Genomic DNA, 25,480 nt, shown 5'->3' with positions numbered 1-25,480 from the left:
GGAGTATTACTTTTTGGTAAGTAACAAAGAAAACTGTCATCTGAATTATATACAATCCTCTAGATCAAGGGAACAAAGACACTGATTTAGGAACCACATACCACTCATTTTTCATACATTTGAATACATGCACAATAAGTTTCACCCACCAACTTCCTACATTTGAAAAGCCTTAAGCCTACAAAGTCAAGCACTTAGAGTCACAGTAACACAAAAATAAAATGTGCCTATTAACTTTAATTCAATCCCCTCCTTTGTATGAATAACTCTTAGTTCTCATGAAGTGGCTTTAGTTCCAAGATAAGAAAAACTTCAGACAGTTTCAAACAGAAAATGGACAACTATTCAATTGACACATCACCACAGAAAAGTGACAAGAAAATAACTAGGTTTAATAATGCATTTTCTACCTATGATGAGACTGCTTTCTGTTACTACTACAGGTTAGAGAATCCTCAAATAGTTGCACATATATTTCACAGCCTCTGTAAATGCTGTGATTCACATACAGTGGTGCAAATAAAACCAAGGTGTAACAGACTCAAGTTCAGAAAGTTCAGGCAGGTACTAGGTTGCTGAGAAACCGGCCTTATTAGAAATGCCGAGTGACAGGAAAAGAAAGCAGTGAGGGCAAGAAGCACATATCTCGAGGAATGGCTTGACAGTTCCAGTAAATGATGATAAGCAGTTGCATTCAAAGATGCATATTTTAAAGATCATATTCTTTGAGCTTTCTTCTTCGAGCTTTGCTGGAATACTGATCTTGAGAAGAGATTATTTAAAAAAAAAGCAGATATTGCTTTCTTAAAACTGAAAATAGAAATTAATTCAACTATTAATTGATATGTTCCTCCTATACATATTTTATACCAGTGACATCGTGAACTCCAAAACATGAGAGAATACTATCATTATTATGTAGCTCTATGAAGGTTATACAGCCAAAAATGCAATTTACTGGCACTGTACTCTGAATCATCTTGGGCAGAATTTATGTTTCCAAAGCCCTCTGTAAGTCAGTATGAAGATCATCCATTATGAGGTAAAAAAAGCTATATTTTGTTCTCTCAACCTACTTTCCTTTTTTTTAAGTAATAAAATTTGAGTTGAAGCGAGAGCAATTTTATTTTCAGGAGACAGAATGCATGACTTTAACATGTAGCCATGTAAGTAGTTCACATGGATTAGAGCAGTCTATCAATTCAGGGCATGGTATAAAATTCAAGAGGCATAATAGTGTTTTCTGCTCTTGGTCCTGTCTTTATAGTTAGTGAAAATCATTGGTTTTCTCTCCTTACACAGACACAAACTGTACACTAGCAGACACAATACACCTGTATTGACCCAACCCAATGAGAACCACATCTACTTTGGGACATGCAGTGGAAGTGAATGTTGATGAAAACTGAACAAAAATAGTATCATCAGTAAGATGCTCTTGAGCAGTGTTTTGTCTTTGTCATCTGCATTTGCATTTCCAGGTTTTGCCCATGAGCTGCTTTATCACAGTGTAATATAGAAGATGCAAATGAAGAATCCAAATTAATTGTCATTATTTAAATAAACAAACAAAAATTCTGCTTTCTTTACTAAATGTGTTTTGGGAATTCAACATGCTATGAGAAAGACCACAGAAAGCAAATGAATTTTAGAAAATTCAAAAGTAATTATGCAGCCCTCTATGATGGGATTGCAGTATCAATAGATAAAGGAATAGCAACTGATGTCATCTACCTCAACTTCTGCAAGGCTTTCAGTATGGTCCCACACCGTATCCTTAACTCTAAATTGGAGAGACAAAGATTTGAAGCATTTCAGCAGACAGGGAATTGGTTGAACCATAGAACTACAGAACTGTAGGGATTAGAAGGAACCTCTGGGAATCTTCTAGTGCAAACCTTTGCTAAGGCAGGTACCCTACCCTACAATAGGTTGAACAGGAAAACATCCAGATGGGTCTTAAATATCTCCAGTGAAGGAGACTCCACAACCTTTCTGGGCAGCCTGTTTCAGCAGTCTGCCAACCTCACACTAAAGAATTTCATTCTCATGTCTGTATGGAATTTTTGGTGTTCCAGTTTATTCCCATTACCCTCTGACCTGTTGCTGGGCAACATCAGAAAGAGCCTTGAGCCCATCAACTCGATACTTACTCTTTGGATATTTATAAGTGTTGACAAGACTCCCTCCCAGTCTTCTCCAGGCTAACAGCCCCACATCTCTCTGACTTTCCTCATATGGTGGGAAATGCTCCAGGCCCCACATCATTTATGTAGCCTTCCACTGGACTATAAAACCCATGCCTTTCTTGAACTGACGATCCCAGAAGTGAACACAATACTCCAGATGTGACCTCACCAGGGCAGCATCGTGTGGGAGAATCACCTCCCTGCACTTGCTGGCCGTGCTCTTTGTAATGCACCCCAGGATACTGTGGGCTCAATAAGGTTCAACAAGGTCACGTGCAAGGTGTTACACTTGGGTTAGAGCAATCCCAAATATATGTACAGTCTGGGAGAATAACTAATAGAGAGCAGCTCTGTGGAGAAAGACCTGGGAGTTCTGGTGGACAAAAAGCCAGCACTGTGGACTTGCAGCCCAGAAGACCAACAGCATCCTGGGCTGCATCAGCAGATGGAGGGCAGCAGGGAGTTGGAGGGCACTGTTCCCATCTGCTCTGCCCTTTTGAGGCCCCACCTGGAGTACTGTGTGCAGGCCTGGGGTAGCAGCACAAGGATGTGAAGCTGTTAGAGAGGGTCCAGAAGAGTCATTAAGGTGATCAGAGGGCTGGAGCACCTCTCCTATGAAGAAAGGCTGAGGGAACTGGGCTTTTTCAGCCTGAAGAAGAGAAGCCTCCTGAGAGACCTCACTGCAGCCTTCCAGTATATAACAGCACATTATGATCAGGAGAGAGGCCCACTTTTTACACAATCTGTTAGTGATAAAAAAAGAGGGAATTATTTTGAACTAAAAGAGGAAAGATTCAGATTAGATACTAGGAGGAAATTGCTACTCAGAGGGAGGTATTGTATTGGCACAGCTGTCCGGAGAAGCTATGGGTGCTCCATCCCTGGAGGAACTCAAGGCCAGTTTGGATGGGGCCCTGGGCAGCCTGAGCTGGTGGGTGGCAGGGCAGACCTGCCAATGGCACGGGGTTAAGACTAGATGATCTTTAAGGTCTCTTCTAACTCAAGCCATTCTATAACTATCCTGGACATTTCTCATTTTGCAGTAGCATCAAAATTACGACTGTGAGCTGCAGAAATTGAAAAATTGTTATTACCTAGCATAGCCCACAAGAAAGAATTACCACTTTCATCTGAGATGTTTTTTAGTATGTGTTCAAGTTCCCTTCAACAAAAAACCAGCCTCCAAGCAAGAAATACCCATTATCACTGCAAGATAAGAAGTGCTTTCCTCGCAACAGCACACGTCCTCACATTTCAGCAAGGAGATTCCAGTGTGTCAGTACAGCTGTGAGATGGTGTCAGGGGAATCCCTGTCTTTGCAAGTGATGGGTAGAGAAGCCATGAGGTTAGACAATATACTTCTTACTTGGAAGTTTTTACTGACATGGAGAAGACATCCCTTCCCAGAATCCTGCTTCATAGATGAAAGAAGTTTTTTTGTTTGTCACAGTACTGAAAGCATACTCTTGCAGGCATCCTTACATTCCCATGGTCCAGCCAAATGTCTGTTGGCACACAGTCCACTCTCTAACAAAAAGACAGCCCAGCTGTACACTAGAGTTATTCTAATATGTTTTATGCATAAGAAGATGCTCCTGAGCAAAGGGAAGCAATTAGATTTTTCTTCCATGATAGAAGCTTCTAATTGATGTGAAAATATAGAATTTAGGTTATTCTGCATGCTATTTTTCTAGAAAAAAATTGGAAAGAATGTGACTTCTTCATATATTACTATTTCCTCTATGAAGCCTGTTTATCAATGTTAATTTTCTTGCCTTCCAAAGAGAACTACTGCAACCAGAGAGTGAGCTCTGAATCTAAGCAGAGACCCAAACCTCTGTAGTATCAAAAAACATAAAATCTAGAGTTTACTAATATATCTAGACTTAGTATTTTGAAAAAGCAATCAGTGTTTCTGCTGTTAATAATTGACAAATTGTCAACTTTTATTTAACTAAAACACTTCAAGTTCAGTGGTGTTGTGAGTCCTAATACTGATATTAGGTTTCGTGCTAGTAGAAAAATTATTGCAGTTTGAAATAATCTGGCAGCATGGGCAAAGCAGATCTGGCCACAAAATGCATGAGAAATGATATGAATTTTGTGTTAAAAAGTGAGAGGGTGGAAAACAGGGACTGAATGGAGTCATAGTAATGCATTGTTTGTTCTAGTCATTCACTAATTCAGGGCTTATATCCATGAATTAGAATTCTTGATGAAATTGCCTTTATGAATTCTATAATCTGTGTCAGTCTGTAAGGGTGCATACATGTGCATTTGTCTATATTAAGTCCACTTGACAAGATATCTCTGAGTTCTCTCAGACCATCAGCAGTTTCACTTGTTCAGAGCTGATGCTACACTACAGGATTTTGAAAATCTGCTCAGTGGAGGACTTCCTTTTGCTATTGTCCTGCATCAGGATACATCCATTCTGCTGGGCTGGAGTCTAGCTGGCATTTCTGCAGATAAATTGCACGTGCTCCTCTCACGTAAAGTTTCCCTGCATTTTGCCAAAGCCAGGAAGGAGGTCCACATCTACTAATCAGAGGCCTCTCACCTTCTAGAACCTGCTATATACCCTTCACATTATTTTGAAAACAATGTCAAGAAAATAATTAGCCAGGGCACATAGCTAAGTATGAATCCAAGGGAGATGAGGAAGAAAAATGTTTTTCAGATGTACATCTTCAAAAGCCATCTGGACACAGTGCTGGGCAACCTGCTCTGGATGGCCCTGCCTGCCAATCTCAGCCATTCTTTGATTCTGCGAACACGGCTGTGGTAGCACAGTGATCTGGCTTACTTAGTGAAAATGATTTTTTCTGCATGGTGTGCCCTTGGGGCTTGTTTGCACATCTCTGTAAAGACAGTCCTTCTATTTACCATTGTAAACAACTTTCAGCTGCAGAGTCCCATAAATAGATTTCTTCTTGATACAGTACAGCCAAACCAGCTAATAAGAAAGAAGGTGCAGAAAAAAAATCAAGATGAAGCAAAGATAAGTACGTAATACTGCTTTTTCAGGATGTTTTCTGTGTCCTGCTTCCCATCTGCTGTCAAGAAAAGAACAAGCAAGAGGTGAGTGGAGGGAACAGCAGTGTTCTCACCAGCAGAGCCTGAAGCAGCACTGCCATGGCTATGCAGCAGAATGAGCTTTCCTACAGCTGGGTTTTTTCCTATCGCTCATTTTACTTGGAGGCAAGACACATTGCTTTTTTTCTTTCTAAGGAACTTCGCCTTGGTGTAAGCAAAGGTTTTTTCATTGAAAAAAAAAAAAGAAAGAGAGAGAGAGAGAGCAGCATCCCACAACCTCACAGAATGAGATTAACTACAGAAGGTTAATAATGTGTAATCAAGAAGTACCTTGAATGAGAGGCACTACATAATCAGGTACCTTGGTCTGCTTCATGCCCTGCAGCAGACCAAATTCTCCCCTGACTTTGGAGCTAGTTGTTGGCACTACCATGAAGAAGTTGAAAATCCCACTCCAGAATGCAGAGCCACAAATGGTCCAGATCCAATTGCCTGTGTCCAGGTGTGGCAATGGATCTGAGCCTGTTCAACTCCTTCTTTTCCTCAAAGTCACAAAGTGCAGTGAAGACCTGCTGGGAATTAAATCTAAACTAAACTATAAAGAGTCAGACTATAATTATTCTTCCTTAGCCAAAGCGGCAGAGGCAATTTAACTTGGATTTTAAATATCCTTTGTGTGCATCACTTCACTTCCCTGTCCTGCTTAGTGGAAGTTTCCAAATAGCAACAATGGTGTTTGTTTTCCTTACTTGAGATTACTTCAGCAGCTTTCGTGTTCAATACAAAGCCCAGTCCATCAGTGTCATCTCCACTCCGTTATCTAGAGGCTTGAGAAGCAGCAGGCTACATTTAAAGATGGAAAGAAGGTTAGAATAACAATCAGTCAGAACTGAGCTTTGGTTCTTCCAGGAAAACAGCCAGATATAAACATTTAGTTGACAGTAGGAAGGCTTTTGATCCATCTTTGACCATATGGCAAGAATAGTGGGTAGATGTGTAACATCCGAGTTAGTATGCAAAGAGGCTTGAGAGAAAGTAGTTTTAAAATCAACAGCCACTTAATTCTCTCATGATTATCTGGTGTAAAGCAAGGCAAGGAGAAGAATTCAGTGGCAGAGAAATGCTGAGACCTCAGGAGGTGCAGAAGAACCTGTAAATTTATCTGCACTGTTTTCTTGTTCAGTCAAAAACTGACTGCCTGTAGTAAACACTGCTGAACCATGAGGTCAAAAGGATCAGATTAAAAGTCAGAGAATTTTCTGATTTGAATCCTTTCACCCAATCAAAACAAAAAGTTACTTCAGAAAATGCTTAATCCTAACTTGAGACCATTTTCCTCAAATGAGGAACTAGTTTAGCTTACTTCTGCTAATATTTAAAAATGAGTGAATTTGAAAGTCTTCCGAATATTGCATGGAAACTGAAGCACAACACAAATTTACATATATATATATGTATTTGCAGATTGATTGAAAGTGATGCTCAGCAGGACTTTATGATTTGGTATTCATCAAGAGCTAGGAGGTGAGGGCTTCATGGCAATGTACATACTGCTTACAAGGCTGCTCTGAAAGTAATGTCTCCTATATTATGATGATGTTCTGTGATGTCAGAGGTAGAGGTTGGTGGTATGACAGCAGAGATTGAACCTTCCCACTAATATTCCACTACATTCTGTGGTAGCAATGGTGGCAGCAGTATGAAAGACAAGCCACATTCTGGACAGCCACGCACAGTTGTCATACCACAAAATGAAGATTGTCTCAATCAGCTCTTCCCCACTAATCAGTACATTATGGCCAGGGAACCGTGTGCATAAATTAGTATTGGCTTCAGTGGGTTGGAAACAATTGTCAAATTTGTACCATGTTGGTTCTATAAAAGCTCACACAGAAACAGAAAGAACACCATGTGCAAGTTTGTCAGCATCTATTAATCTAATATGAGACTGATGGTGACAGTTTCCTGGATCTTTACTAGTGACAAGAAGTGGTATCATCACTACAGGACAGTCCATGAAGTGGTGACATGTAAATTCTCCGTCAAACAAATAGTTCAAGAGACAGCCACCAGTGGTCCAAGTGATGTGCACTGTCTTTTAGGGTAGGAAAGGGGTGATCCTTCCAGATTTCCTGAAACCAGATCAAACCATCAGCTCTAACCACTACATCTCGATACTGACTAAGTTTCCAGAGTCACGTCAAAGAACACAATCTTTCTCTGATGGGTTTAGCACTTTCTAACCTCTATGTGTTTGGGCTGATGAAAGATGAACTACATGGGCAACAATTTCCTATCTATGGTGCTGTTACAGCAGCTGTAAAACAGTGGGTCACCTCTTCTAGTCCTGGTTGTTAAAAGAGCAGCATGCAGGCTGGTGAAATTGCATAGCTAATGCTGCTAACTATGTTGAAAAATAGTGTTTTGTAGCTGATAATCTGCTCTATCAAATAGTGCTTTGTGCTCTTTGTATCCATTCTAGTTTCTGTGGAAATAAATAGGACATTACTTCTGGAGTGACCTATGTGGTTGACAGATTTTCGCACTGGAAGGTCTAATACAGCTATCCATTTTGGAACAGAAGCAGTGCTTTTGGATCAATTTAATGAGAAAGAAGATTAGTGTACTACAAGAAAAGTTATAAATTAGACTAAGATAATTTTTTGCAAAACAGTGAAAACAATGCCTTGCACAAAAAGATTTCCGAATACAATGTCAAAGCGTTACTTAATGAATGCATAGCCAAAACTCAGATGTGCTTACTATCAGTCAATTCAGTGACAGTAAGTCAACACTGCAGGTGTAAGAAATATATACAAAAAAAATTAGAGGAGAAACTCAGTTAATTAATTATTCTCTGTGAGTTATTTATTCTGCTCAAAAAAATAGTCACAGTTTTCGCTGCACAAGGAGAAATTTCAAAGTCATTCCACAAGAGCTGTTTACAAATTCCTCGGTGAAGACAGAGCTTGGAGTGATAAAGTATAAAGCAGAGCCTGAGCAGACTGCCAGACTCCTTAAAAACACTTCAGGTGGAGTGCTGACACACCAGCTCCACAGCCCATCTTTCCTCTACATCTCAGCAGTGATCACAGCTGTCTGATAAACAACAGGCATTGAGAATTTGCAGACAAACATGTCAATTCTTATGCATGCATTTCCAAAAGGAGTCTTGACAGCTTCACACAGCTGCCTATGCATATGTACTCTCTGTGTGATGCTAATGCTATCTGGGAAAAACACTTATGTTTTACACATTCTGATCCTTCAGGGCACTATGCTATGATCCAGTAGAACACGTACCTAGATTTGTGCATTCAAGTTACCAACTTTAAGCATGTACCTAAGTGTTTAGCTAGATCGCAACCAAGAGTCCAGCCTTGTAAGATAAGCTCTGACACAATATATATATATTAAATGGCAGAGCAACATATGTCTGGTAGTTTTGAAAAAACTGGAACAAAGCTTTGAAGTATCTCAGTCAAAGTAAGAATACTGTATGTTTTTTTGGTAAAATCAGAAAACAGGATTCGCTCCAACAAATACTTTAGTGGATGTGCCAGAAGCTTGTAGCAATGATCATAGGCGCTGTAAAGTTAAAAAACACTTACAATTCAAAACTGCTACTCAGTCTTCTCTTTTCAAAACTTACTTTCACGTTCTAGTCTGCCAGAATAGGCAGAATTGTATCATACAACTATTATTAAACAAATTGAGAAGAAAACCTCAATGGCAGACATTGTCAGTGTTGTAGTTATTATTATCATCATTTTAATTCTAAATATTAAAGTACTTCTTATAACCACAGTCCATAAGGTGGGAAATGGCATTGTATTGCTACATCAGCTGAAGAACAATCTCAATTTTTAACCTTTACAGACATAACGTTAAAAAGCTAAAACTCTGAAAAGCAAAGTTATGGAAATTCACTACTTATAGATGGATTAACTCCATAGCTGGGGCCTGCTTGCACAGCACTGTTTACATGAGTAAAGCTTTAACCAATTTACCAAAGTACCCAAAGTCATCACATTTAATACTTTTCTTTTAATCCTTTCCTCCTGAAGTTATTGATCAAGTATCTAGAATGAAATACGGTTGTGTTTGGCAATTGTTCATTTCTTTTAACTTCTTTTTTTTTTTTTTAAACAGACAACAGGCTTTCTCAGCAGGATTAGTATCATAACATTAGCAGAAATCTCACCTTCCCATTCTCCTCATCCTTTTGGAGTCTTTTAAACAAAATAACAGTTGTAATACCTCTCAGTCTTACAGTGAGTGTCACAAATTTTAGCCTTTTGCTTTTTATTACATTGGGTCTTGTACTTACAGCATAATGCTAGAATCTTCTCTTTTCTGTTTGTTTAAAATAGCCTTAAAGCAACGAGAAAAACATTATATCAGGAGTTTCAAAGCTAAAGAACAATTAAATATATTTCTACTGAGTCAAAACCTTGATTCTTTTCTTTCTGAGAACTAACGCACAGCTTTTGAATACCAGAGTTGAGAGGTGTGTCAAACTCAGGAACTGTTTTACCCACAAACAAAAGATGAATAACATCTCTAACATGAAACCCAACACAGTCTGTGCCATTGTGATGGGCTAAATGGCTATCAACACAGATGGCAGGGACAGCAGGAAGTGTGCCTGCAAGCCAGGTGGCAAAAGCCCTGTCTGTTCACTTAGCTTTTCCTGAAAAGAGAGCCAAGTTTGGTTCTCCTGGGAGTTCCTTCTTTTCATACGCTCCCAGGACTTGGGCAAGTACTTAGATTCTGATGCACTGATTTTAAACATTCCCATCATTAGACTTTCATCTTTATTTCTAGAAGAATTAGCAAAAATTGTCTGTATCTTAATCCCAGTGTGCTAGAGAACAGCATTAGTGAAGATGAGTTATTAATACATGTGTCTGTAAAATTCCTCCCCTGCGCAGCATCTTAATGATATATCCTGGCTGTCCAAGGGCTAGTCATGCATTTTACAATAATCAAAGTTTAATGTGACAGAAAACTACCTCACACTGCAGTTAGGTGCTATTCACAGTTTGCTTTACAATTAAAATGTATGCTGTAAAGAGCAATACTCGTGGAGCAGTTTATTACTGCTGACTTTACAAGAAGTCTCTTTTGGCCCCATAAAAAGCAACAGTATCTTGTTATCTGAAATGCAGTTGACTGTATCTGTAATAACTTGTCTTCTCTACGCAGACGTTTCTCATTTTTTAGGACAGTTTTACAGCATGTGACCAGTTAAAATACCTACTTGGTTCATATTTATTGTATCCTTCAAAGGCTTCGTTTGAAAATATAGTGACATTTGCCTGTCAGAACTGTGTTCATTCATTAACTGCATGTCTCTGAGCTGTATCTTCAGTACCAAGCTATGAATTATTTCCTACATAGAAGTGGCCCCAAATGTACAAAACTGCTAAGAAAAATGCCTACATGTTATGTAGCAGCTACTGAGGAAAAAATTAACTATTGCTGTTCACAGTATTCTGCTGCATTACAACCTAATTTCAAAATAGATTAGAATTAAGCAAGATGGAATTATAAGTCATGTTTAAATACTGTACTAGGACAGTTACAATGGGAGAATTACACAGACTGGCAATACATTAGTCATCCATCTGCATTTGCAACAGAAAAAGTGAGTTGCTATGGAAAATGTTGATGGTGCTTAAAACACTGGAAATTGAAAGCCCAGCAATAAGTGAGTAAGTCCATCAGAAATATCAGTGGGTCAAAAAGATACATTAGTACGGAAGCAGTGAAGCACTGCATCAGACCTGATCTGGTACTTCTTGGTTATCTACAAACGTAAGTATTGCAGTCAGTGATGTTAAAGTTTGTTTGATACGATACACTTATTGAGCAAATAACATCAAAGAAGTAAGATTAAGTTTTAATTGCAAAAAATAATAAGGGAAGACTATAGCTGTTAGGAAAAGAAGATTTCAAAACTACTCAGTACTGATGATAAAAGTTTGTGTTTTGAAGAATCACTCATTAAATTTCTTCTTTAATTAAGATTTAAAACAAACAGTGGTTCGAGGCTACTGTAATATTTACAAGATAGGAACCGTTGTGCTGACCATTAACAAATCAATGTAAAGGAAAGAGTCTTGCAGGAATTCTCTTGTTTGTTTCTGTATCTTTCCAATCATTTTTTTCCACTCAGTAGGATGCCTTCAACTCACTCCCCTGAGAACAACCTGTCATCAAGACAACTGAGCATGAGACTTCTCCAAAACAAACAACACTAGAGTAGTTTTCCTTCTCTTAACTGCAGAATTCCAATGCACCAGGTTTGTTCATCTGAAAATCAGAAGTATTTTTTGTTTCTTCTTTTTACCAGGCACCCACATACTTGTATTTTCAGTGAGGACACAAGTCATTTCGAATTACAAGCCACTGCCAAAACTAATTAGACCCCTTTCTCTAAGTGTCAGCCATATGGAGCTATTGCCTGTATGATACTGCCAAGGGTGTTCATCTTTGGATGTCCCTGCAGGTTTCACTAAAAAAAAAAAAAAATCAGGTTGCTTGGCAAACAACTGCCAGTATTAGTAATTCTTCTCGGCAGGGACAAGCGATGCCACTTCCCAATTACTTCCCAGCCCAAAAGAAAACCAGTGGTGGCCGAGGTGTGGCAAACCAAGAGTACTGCGTTAGTGAGGGGAAATAGGATGTTGTGAGCGACAGACAACATCATTGAAGATTTAAAGCCATTTCACTATCATAATAACGCATTACTTTCTTGACTCCAAGACTCTTCCAGTTACAGATGGATGATCCTGTTTTCTTCTTCACCTCTCCTGACAGAACTAAGACATTTCATTCACTGTGAATCTAGCGGCTACCTTTGAAGTTGAGAGTAAGTTGACAGGATGTGCAGAAAAAGGCTAGTTCAGAATCTTTTTCACAGCACCAAGGTTTATAGCAATATATGCTCCTGTTTTCCTCTTGCAAATGTTAATAACTGACCTGATAAGAAGTACAGAGGTAAGTTAAAGTGCAGTGCCATATACTGAGTACCCAGGTACACAGCTGGGCCACGTTGCTTCTCAGCAGGTTTCCTTTTTCTCCTAGGCACTTCATGTCTGTTTGCCTGTGTCTTAAACTCTAACATCCTGTCCCAAATATCTAATGGATCCCTAAATTCAAAAGAAAAGGCTGAATTAATTTTAAGGGACAGATTATATCTAGGGAAATGCCTCTCCAGAAGGCATAAGTACAAAGCTTTTAAATAGCAACATCTCTTTGCTTATGTATACTCATCCACATCAAAATGCTCTCCAAACCCTCAAATGTCATTGAATTTCAGAATGACTGAAAAAAGGATGACAGTAACAACAGACCAATGTCATGAAAGGGCTTTTTTAGCTGAAAACAGAACAAAACAAGAAAACAACCTGGTCTGTGTAGAGTTATCTGTAAAGGCTTTAATTTTCTATTGCACCACAGGAAGAGATGTGAACACAAACACACATAACTGCACAAATTGGAAATGTTCATAGATAATCAGGTGTCATATCTCAGCAAATAAATATTTTGAACACTCCAGAGTCTCTGCCTATCACTTTTCTCAAGATTTTTATTGGATAAAAACCAAACATATTTTAATCAGCAACAAGTTTTAATGTTAGGACATTTCATTTTCACTGTTCTCTTACTAGAATTTCAGACACATAGTGATGACTGAGATTGTCTCTTTAGAAGTTCTGCACAGAGCCTCTACAACTTTCCCCAGAGATCTCAAGTGTCCAATAAATGTGGGAGAAGCACACTGTGCAAAAAGTCTTCATTTAAAAACCTCAAGTGATATTTTCCTCTGATAGAAAGTGATTGTATTGACTTCTGCTTGTTGTAGAGACAGCAGACTGAGTCCCTTGCAAACCATGTTTTCAGCTGTTTGCAAGATCTGTAGTTCTTCTCTGAAATCTCTTCAGTTGGGTCATTTTCTAGGGTTCACAAGAAAACTGGATATGTGAAAGATGAAGCTTCACAATGTTTAAATGTAAGATGTACAAATATCAGCAGATTTTTAAAGGAATATCTTTTCAGTTCCTCCAAGAGAATGGGTTCTGGCATTGTTTATGAACTCTGATTTCTTTCCACAGACGCTGTCTGCAGACTACTCCAAATCCTACTCTCCTGTCAAAAGGTACAGCAAGGTCCCTGTTTTACAAGTTCTCTGTTGAAACTGACTGTAAAAATGTACATACTGTTTAATATAGCATGCAATTCACCAAGTGATCAAAGCCATGTTCTACCAATAATCTCCTCCCATCCTTTACACTCTGTCAACATGCAGTGTTTTCATGGTTTCTTCCAGATGACTATTTCAGAGTAGGAAGCCACTACTACATAATGACTACATAAACAGTCACTATATTACTATAGATAGACTGGCATTCTACTACTTTCTGATTTCTAAAATACTTTTATCTCAAAACTTCTGTTTCAGAGTATGAGAGACTACAGGGCTAATAAGTAAAACCAATACCATTTACCTTCAGTCACGGATTTTTACCAGTATCTCAAGAAAGATTTCTATGTCAAAATTGCCTGTACACACTTAGGCAAGTTTTCTTTCAATTTGAAACTGAATTGCAATAGATTTTATAAACCAAGCAAAGGTCTCATACAGTTGCACAGGCAGTTGTGACTTAAGCAGACAAAAAATGATGGTGGCATGTGGCAAAGGGGCATAATTCAAATTACATTACAGTAACAGCATAGTGTAAATGTCCCTCCCTCCTGACTCACCTACCAGCATGATCTGAGAGGAATCGGAGAATGAAGTGCCAATGACAAGGAAACATACATATTTCTGTCAGAAAAGGAACTTCAAAAAAACAAAGTTCTAGTTGGGAGGATGAAGACAAACAGACTGTTCCACTTCCAGAGACCATGAAATCTCCATCTTACAAAAGCAGCCTTTCTGACCTATACTTAAGAAAAGAAATGCAACGTTTTACACCAAGCAGTCAGTATCCACAAATGAAAATGTACAAACTAAAATATTTTATTCTCCTTAAGAAAAAGATCAAACCTATAGAACTGTAAGAAGCTAAGAGACTAGCACAAAATATGAGGAAGGAAACTAGAATACATTTCAGTAAAATTGACCTAAAATCAACTAGCAATCTGCAACACACAAGAAACAAAAAGATTTAAAAAAAAAAAAAAAAAAAAAAAAAGGAAAGAAAAAAAAATAAAATTACAAAAAAATTGCAACGACCTTGAGCTAGAGATGAACTGTCCTATAGACAAAGAGAAAGTTATCTCCTCAAACATTTGATTACATAATACCTATCCTGATTATCAATAATTATCATTCAATGTCAATTGAAAAAAAAGAGGGAAAAAGGGGAAGAGTGGAAGGAAGGAAGGAAGGAAGGAAGGAAGGAAGGAAGGAAGGAAGGAAGGAAGGAAGGAAGGAAGGAAGGAAGGAAGGAAGGAAGGAAGGAAGGAAGGAAGGAAGGAAGGAAGGAAGGAAGGAAGGAAGGAAGGAAGGAAGGAAGGAAGGAAAGACATCTGTTTCATCCATTTCTATATAATTACCAGTTGGTTTTTCTATAATGCAGAATTGTAATGCTTCACAGTTAATAAAATTGTTACTGTTCCCTAAATTTTGCCTGTGTTAAGTTAGCACAGGGCAACTAACTTGTTTTCATTTCAGTTTTCTGCATAGTTCTTAGTATGTCACATGTCTTGCTGCAATTATCTTCTAGCCAGGCCACCGAACCAGAGTTCATTCATCCTCATGAATTCATGAGGAATTAATAAAGACTAAAAGCAGCTACCTTTGTAATGAGTGCTGGAAATTTAAAATTTTCTAAAGTTCCAGTGTTTCACCATACACATACCGAAATAAATAAATAAATTCAGAAAATAAGTGTGTCTGCAAATACGAGAGCATGATCCACTCTGCTAGAGCTGTGTTGAGCAAAACAAAAGTGAAAAGCGATGAGGACGTATCATCATTTTAGATTTCATCTGCCACTAAACCACTATGGCAGATTAATATGTTCAATGAATCTGGAAAGGTGGAAAGCTTTCATTAAGTGAGTCAAAAGGTGGTGATCCCATGTTCGAGCATGCTTAGGAGAGTGTTCCTTGTCTCCAGAGTGATGTCTAAAAGTGAGACAGATTAATTTCAAAGGGATCTCTGAAATCAATATAATAATAGAGCAGTAAATAGCTACTCTGTGATATTAAGGCAAATATTGAGCTTCTTAATAGATGCAGATAAAGCCTCTGCACAACAGAGGAAATTTTTTTTAAAAAAAGCATTATCTTTTGATCAGTATTTCTTTTTCTTTTATAAATCTCTATTGAAAGTAACTTTTTTTGTAATATAAGATTAAGAAACAACACTAATTTTCATGTATGGAAGAAACTTCTCATGAACTTCCAGTAAGGGTGAGATTAAAGGTGCCATCAGGCTTTTGACCTGAGAGGATTCCTGGGACTCTGAGTTAAGACAAGCATGTGGAGCTAAGACAACATTAGAGAGTGAATATAGCCTTCCATATGTGTTTAAATCTCAAAGTCAGCAAATCTGATCAGAGGTGCTTGTGTTTAAAATCACACTTTCTATTCATTAGTAGGAGCAAAAGCATCGATCCTACCTGCACCACCAAAGAGATTATTCATTATTCCATGACTGGAGAATGCTTTCAGAAGGAACTACTTACAATTAGCCTCCTAGAACAGGAATTACACATGGAAGTAGGTCAGAATTGAAAGTAAGAAGCACGATCAGTTACATATAAACAACAGAAGAAAGTTTAGATTCAACGTGCATTGGTAAATGGTCTACTTCTGTTCCCCTTGACTCTCTCACTATTCTTCTGAAGACATTGCTGCATGCAAACCTAACTGAATGTTTCTCTTGACCTTCGTAACTCGCCAGTAAAGAAAGACATTTTCACAGACACAGCAGAACATCCTGTCCTGCCAAAAGAAAATCCCAAGTAAATTAAAGGATTGAGAATCTGGCTGCGAGCCAGAGACAAAATACTCATTTACCACAATTGGACAAAAATTCAATCCAGCTGAACAGAGATACTTAGTGGCACAGCATCCATCAAGCAGCTTGATACATTTCTATGTATCAGGGAGAAAGATGTGTTAATAAACTCTTTCAGGATTTACTTGGCTTCTGGTATTTTTCCATAAGAACCTGGTTTGTGTCTCCTACAGGGTCCTCCAAGACACAGAAAGGAGGTGATGAAGAGGGCACATTGCAAGACCAGTACAAGCTAGTCACCAGAAACCCAATATGAATCATAAAACTCGCAGTAAATAACTACCCAAAAGTCAAAATGCTCATAATAACTTTGCGGTGCATAAAACACACCTGCAGAGCACTTAATAGTAAACTGGACAAAATAAAAATACCCTACCATCCAAACATCAGCAACCACTTACTGAATTTGAAGCTCCCAGCCAAAATGCTTGGACAAGAAGCCCTGAAAAGCTACCACTTCTTCCGTGTTCTATGTTCTGGATGTATCTTTGTACTTAATAGCTTTATTAAATGATAGCTTTATTAAGATTCAAATCTGCCGAATCTTCGTAATATATTTACCAGCTTGAAGCCTGTGCCTTGATCTTCAGCAAAAGATCCGAAGCACTTCACTTTTCTTAAAAAATATTTTTTTTAGAAAAAAAATATTAATCACCTGAGATTTTTCATCTTCCCTTGTCAAAAGCTCTCTCTGCATCTGAAAAAATATTCCCAAAATAAACTTCATTGTGTTTTGTTTTAAATTTAAATTGCATAGTAAAAAGATTCTCAGAAAAACAGCTAGTCCAATTTCACCAAGTACTTCATTATAACAATTGTAATCATTTCACTCACTGTTGATAAGAAGGTATCATATTTCCAATGAATACTTGCATTTCATTAATATTCCACCTCATCTTTTCTTATGGAATATTGAAGATGCACATCCAAATCCATGTGAAGAGGACCAAAACTTCTCATTTGAAAGTGGATGGAGAAGTATTCTCTAGCATATACACACACTTAAAACTTTCAGCTATGCAATTTACTGGATGTCAAAGGAGAAAAATCATTTCAGAATAGTCACTGAAATCATCTAACGTGACAAGCTGCTTTCCAGTGCAATTTATGTTAAACTATAACAACAGCTTCAGGGTCTGTTCTTGCTGTTTGTGAAAGTCAATGCATGTTTTGCCACTTATTTCAGTACCGAAGCAAGTGCTAATATAAATCAGAATTTTGTGTATTTCCAAAAACCTACAGTGTAAGTAATGTCCAGAACTCTTAAGGATCAACTTGTTCATGCTGCTTGAGACTTGCCACACATCACAATCAACACATATAATAGAAAACATCAATCAAAACCTTCACTGGTCTTGAGAAGACCTATCCACTTGCAGGGCACAGCAAAACTCTTTGATAAGATGTAAAAGATCAGCAGGAATTCTCTCTGATTAAGTTCAAACACACTTGACCAACAGAGATCATAGGCAGTGACCAGCGGTCACGACTAGACAAATGGCCAGTGTCGTGAACTGCTGCTCTCCATCAGTGCTGCATACAGCACTGGGCTCCCGAGGGTTCTGTCTCACAACTAACAGGAGTGTTTGTAGGAAAGTTCTTGGTTTAAGCACTGCAGGATCAAGCAGCAGGCACTGTGGTGTTAATCCTTACTGTCTCCAGGAAAGCACCAGTTGAATGCCAGCAACTATATGACACCATCACTATTATTCTCCCGCCCATGATAGAAGTAGGACTCTTCAGTATATTACAAAACAATTCCCATTGAACAGCAACAATCCTTTGCTTACTCCCTCTCAGTTAAAAACCATGGCAACACCAGTGAGAAACTGTTAATGTTTCACTTTCAAACACAAAGTCAAAGGGGCCACACACCTCTAAGATTGAAGGAGGCAACATATGCCAGTAAAACATTGTTCAAGAGCCATGGTTTTTCTTTTATACCTATCATTTGCTCCCAGAATATGTAGGATTGGATTCTGGAGCACCAACACTAGACAGTGACTAGTAGTAAAACTCTGCTCTTTAACATTATTCAGGAAAATAAAATTACTATAAATAGTGATCAAAAATAGTACTGAACATTGTAAATAAATAATGATAAAAAATTATACTGAAAAATCTGAACTGCCAGCTGATTCTGTAAAAACATGATTGATGACAGATGATTTCACCAAAGGAATGAATCAAAACATACTTGCTACTTGGAGCTGGTATTTTTCCCATGGCTTTATATTTCCCATTGAACAGTACAATAGAATTAACTGTTCTCCTTCAGCCTCAAATACTTAATAACAAACATGAAAGTTGAGAAGAAGAATGTGGTCAGCATGTATGCGGCCTGCCCTAGCAAGAAAGACTGTTTTAGACAGCTGTACCAAAAACTAATTGAGTCCCTATTCACCTGTTATGAATCAGATTCCATCCTTCCACCAGGCTACCAAATGCTTTTTCACATAAAGAAAGTGCTAAAACATAGATACAGATAACCGTTAAAAAATAACAACTGCTCTTGTCTGAAAGCAGACATTATAAATTACTGTTGCTGTGAAAATACTTACTGGCATGATGAAAAAAGATGCAGTACTGTGTACAGATGAAGGCATTCTGAACATTTTCTGATAGATGGATACTTATTAAGCAAGTTCAATATTAGGAATACATTTTCAGAACGTTATAGAAAATGTATAGGCTAATTTACACTGAAAACTTGATTTTTTTATTTAGGCAGTTTAGCTTGGAAATATGCCAGAATCACAGGGTATGCAGAAATCCAGACATATTTTAGTTGAAGTCTGACATTTTCTAAAGTTCCTCATGTATCCTTGAAGCTTGCTGTTTCCTCTCTGCAAGTGAGAAAGTCCCCATGAAACATGGAGGAATCATATCGCCCCAGTAAGGCAGTGCTTCCCAAATTTCTTCTGACTCACTTACTTATGATCTCCTGCATAGATAAACATGATGTGGAGCTGACAGCTTCTACAGCTGCAAGTTTCCCTTTTGTTTTCCCAGAGCTTGCAGACATTTTTCAAGATAGCATGAGGAAGGTTTTCTGAGTCATACATTTGATACTCAAAGACCATGTTTTGCATGCTGTTTTTGGTCAGATTTTGATATGAGCTGCAACAGTTTCTGTCAATAGCTATATCAGGTTAAGAGTTATCTATGAAGAAGCCATATTTCCTCTCTGCCTTCCAAAACAAACTGGTATATTTAGCTGGCAGTCTAATTAAGAATCTAAAACTTTGTTAAGTCATAATATACTTTATAATCATTGAACACTTATAGGTTCAGTTAAAAGTTACTGAAGACATACATTGTGAATGCTTATTTAAAGTCTTCATTAGTTTGCTCAGACATAAAGTGCCAAATTAAGCACTGAGATTCAGGGAAGGTGCTTGAGACTATTTGTATGTACAGCTTCATCAAGCTGACATAAATAATAAAAATATCCATAATAAACTAATATGCTAGTTTAGTGAACTATTCTAACAATGGAACTGCTGGTGTGCATGACTCACTTTTTGTTAAGGTAATGACGGTGATGCACCCTATTTAGATATGCATCTCATTGCTGAAGATGATCTTGGCATGAGAACAGCAATATACCTATGCTATTCCAGAACATTACACAATCAGAAAAGATGTATCTATTTGCAGGCAAAATGTATGCTCACTATCAAATAAACAATTACGATTGCTAACAGAATGCAATGAAAGCAAATTACTATTAAGTTTTAGAGTGTACCTCTCATGCATATCAAAAGATACACAAACATATATGCATGTAAATGCAGGCAAAGTTTTTCAGGTTGTCTAAAAATAACTTAATCCACATCTCTTGATTTTCTTTCCCATGCAAAAAGGTGACTAGACTCATACCATATTTAGAAGTATTAAGAATTGCATCTTGCAAAGCAAGAATTCTGATATGATTTATCACTCATATTATTTTGGAAGAAAACTGTGCTTGCCATTGTTGCTGCTGGTGGTATCAGAAGTGGAACCCTCTGGGCAGTGAGACTGACACATGAGCAAAGCAGAGGCAATCTCTGCTCAACTCTTTCATAAGACCAATCCCAGTCAAAAAACTGGACACAGAAGTGTGTTTGCATGTGGAAGAAATGTACAAGAAATACTGTCACTTCTACCACCTAAATTGAAATAGGAGTAAATGAAGGTACATGTGATGTCATGGGGAAGATGTCCCCTCCCGGCAGCGCAAGGTCCCCAGGGTAGACTCTACAGATGCCAGAGATGATATTAAAATTCTCATTTGTTTCAAGGGAATGGAACTGGTCTCAAGATGAGCACAAGAGGTAAACTGTGCACTCAGAAGAGGCTTAGCAGTTCAAAAATTTGCCTTTTGGGATGAGTTTCTCCATCTTAAAACAAATGGCAAGTGGTTAGAACACGAGTTGGGGAGACTAGGAAGGTTGCAAAATCCAGCCCACAGAAGCCAGGTAGAAACACTACCATCTAACTTGGCACACACAGCTAGTGACAGGCAGCTAAACTCCTGCAAGCAAAATGGAAAAGGAGAAAATGCAGTTCAAACAGCTGTTGGAGCAGCAAAACAGAAAAAATCCCAAAGGGGCCTCCCAGGCAGGCTGCTTGATCAGGATCCAGCCTTTCAGAACTGTGCTTATCCCAACAAGAAGTACTATTCAAGAAAATAATCTGCCCCATTTGTATCATGATGTAAACATGGGATTTACACAGGCATAACTGTGAATGTAAAAGAAGGACAGGGAAATATATTCAGAATTTACGCTCTCAATTCAGCAAAGCATGCAGAGCACGCAATCTTGAAATTTCCAGATAGTGGAACATCCTTTCTTTTAAACAGACACATTAATCAATCTTAGCTAGCCTCAAACTGATGTTTATAGATAAAACAATTTAAAATGAACTATTGATGGAGTTTATTTTCAGTAGTGCTACGAAAGGCAACAAATCAAAGAATGAAAGAGCAAAGTATTTAAAGTGGGTTTCAAGCCTGCTCTTTCCTCTCAATTTGAGTCCATCTGTGAAAGTGACTGTGAAATCTTGTAGCTATTCAAAGACTGAGCTGACAACATGTTTAAAGTTTAGAATGAGCTTTCTTATTCCTTCCCTCTTCATTTGATTAGAAACATCTGTATGTCAGGAAGAAACGTGACACTTCAGACAGGGCTACTAACCAAACCTAAGTGATTTAGCACACTTGAGAGCTGTATTTAACGTTGTTACAGAGCAGGCCTGCAACACCCACTAGAATTACATGTGTGCAAGCTGGGGAATAAAGATAAAAACAGACTCCCTAGTACAGGCAAACATTAAGCCAACTATTTTTACCTCAGATCTCCAAATGTATTTTTAAGCTGCTAAAATTTAGGAGCAACCCCTGAAGCAACTACAGGCAGTTAAATCTGATGTATAGAGATGAAAAATTTTCACATGTTCTGTATATCATATCCATACATAATAGAAAAAATGAATTTTAACTTCTCATTAAATTAAATGGATTTTAGGCACCATGGTGAGTATATTTAAATAATTTTTGTTAGTACAAAGATATTTTTGCAACCCCAATTAGTGCCAGCTAGATGCAATCAGGCTGTTACTAGGCTCAGTGTTAATTTCATTATATGGCTTTGTGACAGTCTCAAGACATGAAAAAAAAACAGTCAAAATGCCTGCCTGTAGCCAGCACATGCAACATACATTACTGCTAACTGTTCATGAATTTCAGGTTGGACTGAAAGAGTGGTGTGCTATTGGAATAGGCTGCCCAAGGAGGTGAAGGAGTCACCATCCCTGGAGATGCTCAAGAACAGTCCAGATGTGGTACTGAGGAACATAGGTCAGTGGACAATGTTGGTGGTGGGTGGATAGTTGGACTAGATGATCTTTAGGTCTTTTCTAACCTTAATGATTCTATGATTCTATAATAGCCATCCGTAAAATTAGAATACATGACAGCAAAACTGAGCCATCAAAACATTTTGGATCCTTGGCTTCTTCCTATTCTAACTGCTGCTCAATGACAGTAAAATATGTTGCAAGTGGGGTCAGGAGTACTTGTAATAAGAGTATGGGGGCTACATAAGGCTAAACAAGTACACGGCTCTTACATCGGAACCTACCCTCAGCCAAATGTTGACTAGTACTGCCACAGCCCTTCTTGCAGAGATTGCAGGGAAACTTCACAGTCCAGTAGAAATTAAGGTAGAAATTAAGGTAAAAAGGAACATGTGTATAGTTGTTGCTACATGGGCAACATGTAGCCTTAGGTTGAGAGACCCACATTCTCTCCTGTACAGGGGTGGAGAAGGCAGATGAATGCCAAAAGATTATCTCTGTTGACATTTTGTCTCAGGATTGATTGGCTTCTGTGTTCTTTTTACATAGACATTTCAAATTTCCTCTCATTAGTCACATGAACAGTCCAGCATGGAAGGTTCTATGATTATTTGCATGATTGATCATGCCAGGAGAGCACACACAAGCCTAATGACTGAAGGTTCTGTCTTCAGAGTGGTGGGGAACATTTATTTCTGTGGTACAATCTGCCTAATGTCAGTAAAAACACTTACACAAGCAGAGAAAATGAGAAAGGAAAATTTAGGAATGGGAAGCAATGTAAAGACATTCCTGAATTGTTTCATTTTTAACCTCCCACAGTTTCAGAAGAAGCAACTAAGGCCTAAGTGGGAAAGAAGTAACATTTTCTTTAGAACAGACTCGAGCAAAATGGTGCAGTTTCATCTTAAATAATTATGATAAAAATATATTGGTCTTCTAGCACAGTAAATGAGCATAACTTGTGGCTTACAAGCTGGGATATGCCAGCAAATGACACACAAATCCTACTGAAGCAAAAAGAAGATTGGATATGAATTGAAAGGATTCCAGATTTATTAGTTTTTACTCCCCCAAGCCCAAGATTTTCATGGAATTCCATTTAGACTGGCCTGAATTATTGTGCTATTATTGTGTTATTATTGTGTTATTCATTTTGTATAAGGAACCTTCACCTCTAGAAAAGCATTTTGATGGCTTCTGTACAGTTAAACAATGCTTCCTGTCCACAGCTAACCTTCCTGATTATTCAACAGACTTATTATCACAGAGTTTAATTCCTCAGTCTTAATCTAGCAATGCCTGTGGTACACAGTATTGTTTGCCTTTTAAGCAGGCAACATCCTATCAGCTTCCAAAAAATAAATAAAATAAAATAAAATAAAATAAAATAAAAAATTAAAAAACCTAACAATGCCATACATCACAGAGTTACAGAGTTCAGCTTCCACTAAATCTTATGAGTATTTAGGAGCAAAGACCTGTGGATAACTGAATGCAAAAGCATGTCTTCTTCACCCAGAGACACAGGAGATCAGCAAAGAATATATTTAAGATTAAAAAATGAATGTAATTTCAAACATGCAACAGTGCAGTTCATTACTCATGCAAAAGAACGTTAATTACAAAAAAAAATGCTACAGAAACAATGAAGAACAGCATGGTTAGATGCTGTAGTCTGTTCTTTTGGATGAAAGAAGGGAGGATTTGTACTGGAATGTATAGTTACTACTTTTTTTACAATCAGAGAAGTTTTCACTAAAATAAATGGATTTACTCCTAGGAGTAAGGATGTATTTTCCCCCAGCCATCAGCTTTATCACTATGTGACGTAAGACTAAGAAAATGTAAGAATAACACAGCTAAGCTTCAACTGAGCTCAAATTCATATAAGCTAATGCACAGCAAAAACAGACTGTATGTTTTCATTTGCAAAACTGCAGGGTGCCACTTCACACTGCCTGCTGCAAACCAATGCTGAGCAGATACAGTCTCAAAATGCCAGCAGAAAAGCCCATCCGGCGCTGGGCTGCTGTCCCGCGCTGTGCTCGTGTCACCCTACGATCTCATGGTCGGATGTGCCGGCTGCTTTCTGCGACGACTGAAAACCCTGCGTGTGGACCCGACAAGGCTCAACCACATACGTTCTTCCCTAGCCCAGAGACTATCCCACAGCGACTACGTCTCAATGGGGACGGGGAGCCCGCCTTTCCGCGCGCCTTCTGCGTCCTCACAGCTGCCGCGGAGCGGCCGCGCCCGGCGCCGCGCTCAGCACCACGGACAGCGCCCCGCGGGAGCCACGCAGCTCGCCGGGCCGGGACACGCGGGGCTGGCTCGGGGCCGGCTGGGCGCGGCCGCCTCCCGGGTGTCCACGCACACACACACATGCACATATACGCACACACACGCACGCACACACACACGCACACCGCGGCGCCGCTGGCACTCACCACATCCCCCGCAGGACGCCCCGCCGCCGCCGCCGCCGCCGCCCGCCGCCCGCGGCGCCGCCGACGCCCCCCGCAGCGCGGCGGCGGTGGCGCCGGGCGGCCGCGGCTCCATGCGGAGGGCAGCGGCGGCGGCTCGCCTGCCCCCGGCCGCCCCGCGGAAGCCGCCGCCGCCGCGCACAGCCGGAGCGGGAGGGCGGGGAGCCGCGGCCGCATGGTGCTGCCCGCCGCCGCCGCCCCGCCCGCCGCCCGCCCCCCGTGCACCGCGCCGCCCCCGGCTCCCGCGCGACTGTGCACCCCCCGGCGGCTGGGGCTGTTGGTAGGGAGGCGGGAGCAGCCCCGGAGCCCCCGGCTCTCTAAGTCTGTGAGCAGGAATCGCAGCCGTTCATTCGGCACTGCTTTTTTCGACCGCTGCTTTCTTAAACCGAAGTGGATATTGTTCCTGTGGTGTACGAAGGTAGTGTAGGAATGTATTGTGCTCCCTCATTGAGATAACATCCTGTCAGATTGAAACGACTGTGGCACAGGCATCAGCAAGGGTCTCAGAATTCCAAGCATACACAGAGCTATACCACCTAAACCTAAACGGTATTTAGACTAAGGGCACAGTACAGGCAAACAGCAACAAAAGTGTAGGGAGCATCATTAAGTACTTTCAAGATTCCATCTTGTAAAGCTCATTGGAGAACCCAGATTTCTAACTTTTAATTAAAACAACAACCCTCTAGTGGTTCACTGATGCTTTCCAACCTAACAGCAGGACAAGCTTGACACTTCCGACGATTTCATAGAACCATACAATAACCTGAGTTGGAAGGAACCATAAGAATCATAGAGTCCAACCCCCAGATTCACACAGCACCACCCAACTCCAAACCCTCTGTCTAAGAGCATTGTCTAAATGGTTCTTGAACTCCAGTACT

General features: G+C 39.3%; 1 protein-coding gene across 1 annotated transcript in view; it reads right to left on the bottom strand.

Moving 5' to 3' along the window:
• NRG1 (neuregulin 1) overlaps positions 1-24,579 on the bottom strand; it is a 452,833-nt gene extending 428,254 nt beyond the window's left edge. The window contains exon 1 of the mRNA XM_048931065.1: positions 24,561-24,579. The gene's annotated coding sequence lies outside the window, so the exon portion shown is untranslated. The remainder of the gene's footprint in view (positions 1-24,560) is intronic.
• Between the last annotated feature and the right edge of the window lie 901 nt (positions 24,580-25,480).

The sequence above is a fragment of the Lagopus muta genome, chromosome Z (genome assembly GCF_023343835.1).
Source record: "Lagopus muta isolate bLagMut1 chromosome Z, bLagMut1 primary, whole genome shotgun sequence".
Lineage (NCBI taxonomy): Eukaryota > Metazoa > Chordata > Aves > Galliformes > Phasianidae > Lagopus > Lagopus muta.
Note: the sequence above shows the minus strand (reverse complement) of the source record. Positions and strands in the feature narration are given on the sequence as shown.